General features: G+C 40.0%; 1 long non-coding RNA gene across 1 annotated transcript; it reads right to left on the bottom strand.

The window, feature by feature from the left end:
- Nucleotides 1-6: 6 nt before the first annotated feature.
- LOC121070506 lies at nucleotides 7-7705 on the bottom strand. The gene is made up of 4 exons (XR_005820121.1): nucleotides 7046-7705; nucleotides 4213-4372; nucleotides 3186-3398; nucleotides 7-151 (listed from the first exon to the last, which is right to left on the bottom strand). It is a non-coding gene; the product is annotated as an uncharacterized LOC121070506 (long non-coding RNA).
- Between the last annotated feature and the right edge of the window lie 1706 nt (nucleotides 7706-9411).

Below are 9411 nucleotides of genomic sequence, written 5' to 3'. Positions count from 1 at the left end.
CTTCAACAATTCTGGTGGTTTGAGAGACGTATTGTGTTTGCGAGCTGAAGACTTCAACGGAGCAGTGTGTCTCAATCTCAGTTTGCACGTGCACATCTTCTGCTGTTACAGTTCTGCTGTTATGGCGACAGGGTTCTGAGGGATGCAAACTCTGGAAGGGAGCATTAAGAAATACACTTGCCTGATGTATGTAGGGGTAAGTGTGGCTCTCCTGTCAAACTAACTGCTATCTAGCAATTTGCGTTGGCGAGCCACTGTGCATCAGGATAACAGAGGTGAAAAAAACCTTGTAGAATAACCTAGAAGGCTGTTTTTATCACTTAATGGATCTACATACTGAAATAGGCAACATTTTAAACTGTTAATTTTAGAAGGCTCCGAAGAGGTGCAGCATTTTTCAACCAGAATGAACCCATTTAGTATTTTTTTGAGAAGTATTTCCTCAGTTTAGGTAAAACAATAACTTTTTTCCAGCCAGACTGACCAATAAGGAGCTGACCCTGAATACTCATTTCTAACAGCTCCATGCAAATGCCTTACTGGAGCTAGTACATTTTTCTGTGGTAATAGCAAAAGGTCTCCATTTTACACCAGGAAAATCAACACAAACGCTACTATCAGAATGGATTTACCTTATTTATTTAGATAATTTCATTGCGCTTTTTCCTCATTAAGGACTTCCACAGCTGTCTCAAGTTTATCACACTGGAATATATGAATGCTAAGAGGGCTTGTGCACACCTCAGTCTTGGTGAATGTGGCTGGGAACTGAGTCGCTGCTCTCACTGCAATACCAAGACACAACCAGAAAGGAGGTTTCTTTAAGCCAAAATAAAGCAAGACAAAATGTTTCTAATCAAAGCCCACAGCTGATGGTTCAGCAGAGGCAATACATGTAGTGCCATGAGCTGGCCTTTGAGAATAACAAAAAGGCTCGCTTCCCTCTCAGCAAACCCCACAGAGAAGATGCAGCCCACTTTTTGTCAGTTTGGCATGCATCATTTGGTAAGTCATGTGTCTATGCTACTACAGAAACTTGTCAGCATATAACCTGTTTCCAGTGGGGATTCTGCTGCCTACAGCTATGCCAAGACTAGTGTCAGTATGGAAGGCAGTTTGGGGAAAAGGGACTATTCACTTCTCATCCATAAAGGATGAGCATTAGTCATCTAGAAATGGCAGGTCCCTAGTTTTAAAAAGTGTTCCTTGATAAGGCAGATAAAGTAAGAAATGGTAATCTTTGACACAGTTGTGTCCTTGCTGGAGGATCATGGGGCAGGAGATCAACCCAAAACACAACCCTTTCCAAAGTTAGGGGCATGGGCTTCTATTCTGATAGAGGCTGTAATAATGCACTGTAAACTAGAAGATACAGTCCACAGGGCAGACAATGGTAAAACCATGTGACCTTCAGACTTTGCTTTGTTGCCAGCAGAAATTACAGCTATACCAAGAGTGCTCTGTTTTGGGTGGTCACCCAAACAGGTCTTTTTCCTTCTCAGAACATAAATACTCCAGTCTCCTTGCTGAGCTGGCCTTTGTCTCCAGCTGGCCTGTATGAGAAATGAACGTTCTCCAATTCCTTATGTACAGAAGACGAGTGAAGAGTCTCTGTCCTAGCCTACGTATCTCCATATATCCTCTAAAAAAATAAAGGGATATCATGCGTCTCTAGACACTGTTTTGTCATTCTTCTCCTGCTCAGAATTTTTCTCACAGCAACACGATTTTTGAAGCCTTTTCTAGAAACCAAGAATCTAGGAAAAAGAGCTCTCTCTTTCTCTTGCCTGCTCTGCCCAAAGGGTTTTTTCTTCTTCTTACCACCCTCACTTTCACTGTTCTGTTCTCACCCTTTCTTTTCCTGCATACCAACGGTCAGCAGCGTGAGCAACAGCAATGAATGGGGCTGGCTTGGAAGAGATAAGAGATGTTATTCTATAATCCCAAATGCCCTTGTAAGGAGTGTATTTTGCCCTCAGTCTCTATGGAGCAACTCCATACCCAATAGCATCAAATGCTAAAGTGAGAAGGCACCTAGCATGCTGCTTTACTTACCTGCTCCACCACACAATCCACTGCACACTCACCGTGACTTGGTTTAAAAACCAACCCACCATTCTAACAGTTCCTTCTTTCACCTTAAAATGGAATTTCATTTACTTGTATTTCCTTTACCTGATCAAAGTTTTTCAGCCTTGACCACAGATTTTCTGAACATGAAAATGGTACAGGTTAAGATCCAGCAGCTTATGCCAGCTGTGGAGTACAAATGAACGGTAAGAAACCTTTTTTTTTTTTTCTGAAATGCTGGGCTATTACCTTTTGTTATTGTTCACTCTGGCTACTTTCTAGCCAGCAAGTGCTCTGTTAGAAAAATTGCCCTTAACAGTAAATTTAGTAAGAGCGAGCGAGCTTTTGGAAGACTTGTGAGGTTACAAGATTCCTTGTTTCTTTATAAGATTGCCTTCCAGAGACCAAAAAGTTGCACTTGAAGGATATGTCATTTTCTGTTACTGCCCATCACCTTGACTCAACTAGCCCATGTCTTGACTGTGGACAAGAAAAAAAAAAAAAAAAAAGTGGTAACACAGACAACCCTCCACGCTTAAGAACACAGGTGTACCTTGAATCAACTGATGGGTACTCTGCAGAGACATTAACTTCACCCATCACCATACAGCATTGCTATTCCACTGTATGGCTTCTACTAACAGAATCAGCATCCATTTGCAAGGCAAACCACATCTTGAGAAACGACTAGGTGGTACCATTGCACTATACAAAACAAAGACTTGGTGTGAGTGAATGTTCATTTTAGATTCTGTTACAGAAAAGAGTTGGACAAGTTTGTAAGTAACTGAGCTTTCCCTACACCATACTTTGCACAGCTCTTTTACCCTTGTTTTTAAGTGTCTCAAGGAGTGATACTTCAGAGTGGTATTTCATACGGTTCCTTTCATGGAAAGCAAAGAAAAAAGCAACACAGACATGAAACTAAAGCTATTGACCTCGTACAACCATTTCCACTTTGCATGCCTACAGCCACAAAATACAGAGTACTAGGACATTCCTGACAGACATATCTGCTGCCATATATTTTACCTTTTTTTTTTCTTTTTTTTTTCCAGCTGCTAATGTCCTGATCATACCTACCAAAAGAATGGAGATTTCAGACCATTACTGACCCTTCTGTGTCCCTTGGCTTATGTGAAGTCCTGTAGGTTGTTCCAGTCTTCGGAAGGTGCCTGGGTCCCTCCACACTGGACAAATACGGCTTTTGATCCATTCAAACTAAATACTTAGTGGCCTCTTACAGGCTATGCTGTTGCATCCATTACACTGACTTCAGCAGCTTCTCATTTTCAGAATAACAGGACAATGAAACTTCAAGTATGAGGCTAAAAGGAGCATATCTTCAGTAAGTTAAAGGTATGCCTTCTTTATTTAAAAACAAACATTACCTCCCCAATCCCACGTTTTCTTATAATCATTTATAACACCATTTTAGAACTTTGATCAAAGGCAGACTATTAAACAATTTACCACCCTCGTTTTTCATGTTAAAAAGAAAACATGTAGGGTCAGGTTTCAAACATTACAGCATTCAACAAATTCTGCTTTGGCAGTTAAGTCAGTCCTCAATGCTTGTTTCACAACCTAGTGAAATGTGCAGCCTTTGGCTTTGTTTATTTTTAAGTTCTACAGGCAGCAGTATCCACCATTTCTGAGTCCAACCAGTTTGTTCAGACAATCAGACAGGGACTGGGCTCTTTGGAAAACCACTTCATAACTTTAGATTACAGAGGATATTCTTTGAACAGTTCTTGCTCACCATGTAATAAGTCTGAGATTGTCACCCCTCTTTGTACGGAGAAGGACTTCATTCCCAAACACTAGGGTAGTTCTCAAGAGAATGAATTACAGGTCACAGCCTGTGTATTTCTCTCTCTTTTACATTACTAGTGTTAACAGCAGCAGTGCTGAAATACTGCAAGTACAAGAGGCCTCTTTACATGGATACAGGTCTATCCATTCTGAAGGACACAAACTACATATCTTGTTTGTAAATGAGGGTGAACTAGTGGCAATAAACTGCTTCTCTTCAGTAGCTGCATTTGATTTCTGCTTAGAACAGACTACAGTTATCTATTCTGTATTTATGCTAAATCCAAATGAGAAGGGAGTCTAGTGCAGAAGGCACCTTCCACTTACATTTTGCAACACACAGGAACTTGAAACACCAAAGGATGTTTGCTAGCCAACTTCCAGAGGCTGACAGAAGTAATTCTAAGGGTAAACGCCACACAAAGCAATGGCAATTCTCCAGGAAATATACCACTTTTACTGATGATTTCAGATGACTTCTACCTGTCTAGGAAAGAAAGGGGAAGGCAAAAAGAAATTAACAGAAATCAATAAAAAATAGTGCAGAGGCTAAAACATTGTCAGCTTTTTCAGTGAGCTAAAAATATTGTATATAGACACCAAAAATAACTGCATGCTGTAGTTCACAGGCTAAAGAGGGATTCCAGCATGACAGAGGCTCTGTGCTTCCTTCTCTTGAAGTTAGTGTTATTAACACAGATACATTCATCAAATCAGAAGAGTGTGGAAATAGGATTGGTCATGCCGTAAAGTGGATCAGGTATTACTTATTGCTTGTCTAATAAATCTGTCAAGGAACTGACTTGCATTTACCCCTTCAACGTTCTAATTGAGAAACAAGGGCCCAAATTAGGTACAGAGAAACCTGGTATCTGGGCTGAGAGTCACATTTTCCCCAACAAAAACAAAACACTGCCAACCCAATCCAATTCCACCCACTATTCCAAACAGACTTAAAAACCAGGCAGTCCGTTTCCATGCTCATTTCGCAGTGCTCACGAGTCCTCCCTCATCCTTCTGTTCTTATGCCAGCTACTGCGGCACACTGAGTGGGCATGTGCATATGCATACACATGCGTGCACAGTGCTGTAGGAGAAAGCTAATGTATATGAATGAGAAGATCTTTCACTTTGGATCGTTAAGTCTGGCCACACTGTCAGGTGTAGGCTTGAAGAAGGGAGTGAAGGATTCTCTAATGAAGAGTTATTACCCTGACCTTTATGATGGCTGTGTGTCTGCTCTTCATTATTCCTCACACAAGCCTAAGGACCAAGATGATGACAGTGGATGTAGTAAAAACCAATCACACCCATTTTTCCTTCTTCCGAGACAAAAGGAGTCAAAGCTATCTGTTAAGAGAGGAGGTTTCTATTGTTCTGTGGTACCTTATTAGTTTTGACTTAAATCCTGACAATTTTCCTTATGTCCACTTCAGAGGCAAACAAGCTAAATAAGCATGCAAAGGAGAAAGATTAGACCAAAAGGATCTATGCAGATTTTTTCCCTCTGATCCCTGGAGAGAAGCATTGCCTTTGCAGAGAAAAGCAGACACGTTGCAGCTGCTTATGGGACTAGAGGAGTTAAGGTCATACATAACAAAAATTTGACTCAGGCAAACATTACCATTTCCCAAAGGAGAAATGTCTTTAGTCTAAAGATGCATGGTACTGCAGATATTTTTGTCCCCAAAATTCTGAGATGTATTGAGATCAAAAGGTAGGCAGAAGAGGTCCTCTGAGGCCCTCTGAAGGGTGTCTGGCAACACAGGCTCTCTCCAAGGCAAGAGATGGTCCCTGGAAGACACTAGCTATCAGCATTTTGGATTAAAACTAGTGCAACACAGTGAGTTATTTATTTTTACTAATAAAAATAATTACTATATTTTAGTAATATATTTTACTAATAAAAATAATTACTATTTTTATTATTATTTTTACTGTATTTTAAGCCTAAGGAGCAACAAGCAGATAAGAGAGAAACAAGAAATATGAAACATGGAATTTGAGGAGCATGGTCCAGTGAAGAAAGAGAAATGAGGGCCGGGAATTACAATATGTGAGTCCTTTGCCAACTTTATCCTCTTAGATGCTCTGAACCATATTGCCAGCTGTGGTGCCAATAAGACTTTTAATTCTGAGTAAATTGTTTAGCCTCTGTGTTCAGCTTTGCTATCAACTGAATAAATCTTGCCTGCTGCCCTACTTGGAATTACATGCAGCACAAAGCCTGTGAAGATCTTCTGCATTGAAGTTAATTGTACTCCCTTCTATGAAAGTTCATGCTACGCCATGAGAATGTGGCTTCTGCTGTATTCAGGTGCTGGAGTCTGACCTGTATCAGTACTCAGAGGAGAGTGGACTCTTCTCTTTCCTTGCCTCCAATAGAAGGAATTCACCTCTTTGTGAATATGTGAAATTTACTTTTAGGTATCAGTTTTCTAGAGCATGCAGTTCTTTGAATGTTTGTTCCTTATGAACAGCGCTGCAAATGCTGCTTTCATTCATATATTCCTTTTGTGCTTTTGAATGGAGTCATTTTTTCCTGCAGGAGTCCCGAGCTGCCCTATGTTATCTTATGTTAATTGTCACTCTCACAGACATCAGCCAATACAAGTCTACTGCCTCAGCAGAAGAAATAAGGTTATCCCCAATGTATCTCAGAAAACATTTTTTTCCCTCCTTAGCAGATGCACAAAGCATGCGTTATGTCAAAATTAGAAAGAGACATTTACGATTAACAATTTGTAAAATTACCTTTTCCCTTTAAAATGATTTCCAGAGAAAGAACAAATTGAAGTCATACTTCAGATCCACTTCTAAAACTTACCAACTCACCAAGTGATTGACAAACACTTTAAGACCACCTTAGTGTGCAATCTGCACAGTTCCTCCACTGCAGAGACAGCAGGGAAACGACGGGAACCAAGATTCTGTTTCATGATCTTTTTAGTCTCGAGTCCTTTTGTTACTGCAAACTCATAGATTAAGAATAAGATTTTCCTAAGTAGTGTAATTACTGAGGAAACATCCAAAATTGTTAACAGCTTTTGAAAGTTGTGCAAGTGTGACACTATTGTACATAGTAGATAGCTGATGTTTCAGAGTAATTTGACCAAACTAACTTTTATCATGACCCTTGAGAGAGTCAGTCATGCTTTACCTGGGGACAGCTCATGCTCTCTCATGCTATGTTAGTCTTTGTTTTTACATAATCCTGTGTCTGCAGATCTCAGAAGACCTACAAAAGGACAGAAAGTGTCATTACTCTGTTACCACGAGAGAAACAAACAATAACTGCATAAGCATGATGGCCAATGACCGATGAACAAACAAGGAATTGATCTAGGCTCTGCCTTAGTCTTTTCACACTAAGCGTGAAAAAGTTTATGAAACTGACAGGGAAGACATTACAGCTGGTTCTAAATAAAATTATCTCAGGTTATTACACGCTAACATATCCAAGGAGAGGAATTCAGCCCTTTGAGGAACAACTGTGTTGTTCGTAGGTGTTAATACTGCAGTTTCAGGTACAAATAGGCTTGGGCAGTGAGCTGGAGAGGGAGGACAAAGTGTGCTAGATTTTTTTCTTAAGACTGCCTAGTAAAAAGAGAAGCCTAGTGAGATGCACAGTTTAGCTTAGTCCCTATTGTCAGCTCAGTTTCAAACCTTCTGAGTAGCAGAAACAGCAGCTCCACTCACCTCAAGTGCTTCCGCATGGTCAGAGACCCTTTCTGCTAATCCTAAACACTTAAGACTACCTCTGCCATCAGAACCAGAGCAGCTGATACAAGGTCCTTCAGACACACACACACACCCTTTTTTTTTTTAAAAGAGAAATGTTAATTATGGTAAGGCTGAAGTATAAATAGGAGGATTAGCTCTGACTGTTAGACAAAATAACACTTCAAGAGGCATTTGAATATTTTGATCTTGACTAAGCAGCATGCTCTTGCCTGGCGTGAGATGGCAGCAGGGCAGTCCTCATAACCAGAGAGGGGAAGTAGGCTGACACTTGCTTTGTACTAGTGAATTGATGCAAAACAGCCAGACTTTACCCATGACCACACTCTCAGGACACTCCATATATGCAGAACAGGAGCAGACAGCAGGTTAGATTTCATTCACCAGTAAAAATTGTTTGTTTCCATCCAAGTCAACAAACCACACTGCTAACTAATGCCTGCTGAAGATATGCATACGGACTTCGTCAGTATGCTAGAGCCCTTCGTACCGTGTTTGCCATAAAGCAATTCTCCTCTAGAAAGTTTCCTTGTACAGAAGGCAGCTTATACAGTCAACTTCTCTCCTACACGCACAATCCTACCCATCATCAACAAATATTCTTTATTAGATACACAGCAAGCTGATGACAGAACAAGTCATTTTATTCACTGAGTCAATTTTGACACTGAAGGGCACTGAACAGCTGAAAACATTATTTATAGGGAATTCCACTTACAATGCTATTCAGAACATCAGTGGTGCTTTTGTTATTTCTAAGGAGTGCTCAGACAAAATAGCATTACCCTTTTGAAAGGATCAGTAGCAATGGGAAGAACATAGCTAGCAAGGTTTACATAAAACTAACAGTCATGTTATGCTCAAAAGCTTAAGTTTATTGCTCTATTTAATGACTACCGCCAGTATTTTTAAAAAGAATGCCAGTTCTTCCTGCTAGCTTCTCACTGAAGGAAATATTTTAAATACAGCAATAAAATCAAGTGGTTTAAAGATAACACATTTTGCCACACATTCATGCAAACCCTGCTGACAGGATTTTTACAGGTTCATGGATACAGAATAAACATTAAGGATGTGTACTGAAATACTGGGAAGCTTTCTGCACAGTGATGAAGTTGTAGGCATAACATTTCTGGCCCTACCCTGCACCTGCTGATGTCAATGGCAAAACCTCAGTGAGAGCAGGATCAGCCCTTACTGTTCTGAGAGCTGCTTTCCCTTCTCCTGATAAAGAGGTGTAGTAAATTCAGAGAATCTCCTGCACTAACAAAACCAGTGGGTTTTGGTTATTGTCACAAATAGAGAAGCAAATTGTTTGTAATAGATGATTACAGCTTCTATTCACAAAACACTCATCTTTCATATAAAGGGTCCTACGTACCTCCTTTTTTCTCTGCTCATCAGAGAACTGAAACATGTGCTTACCTCTAAGCATTAAACACAAACTTAAGCCTGCATAGCCAGACTAAGGGCTAAAAACAAAAGCATGGGCAGTAGTCTGTCAGTAGTCTATTATTTTAAAGGAAATGCTGTTGCCTGGACTAGTGATTATAATGGGCTAACAATTGTCTCAATTGGGTTTGAGGGTAAACGTATCAAAGAGCAGCCAACAGATTTAGGCTTTTTTTTTTTTTTTTTTTTTTTGAAGCTGCCTATAAGATTTTCATTTCTAGTCATACTAGTTTTAATGAGCACTGGCCACCCAGTTACTCTCAAAGCATTGAAACAGGTTTAAATTCAGAACACAAGTGTTTGTTATTCATTTTTCAATAAAGATGAACTGAA

The sequence above is a fragment of the Cygnus olor genome, chromosome 5 (genome assembly GCF_009769625.2).
Source record: "Cygnus olor isolate bCygOlo1 chromosome 5, bCygOlo1.pri.v2, whole genome shotgun sequence".
Taxonomy (NCBI): Eukaryota; Metazoa; Chordata; class Aves; order Anseriformes; family Anatidae; genus Cygnus; species Cygnus olor.
The sequence above is the reverse complement of the archived record's forward strand: the minus strand, read 5'-3'. Positions and strand labels throughout refer to the sequence as shown.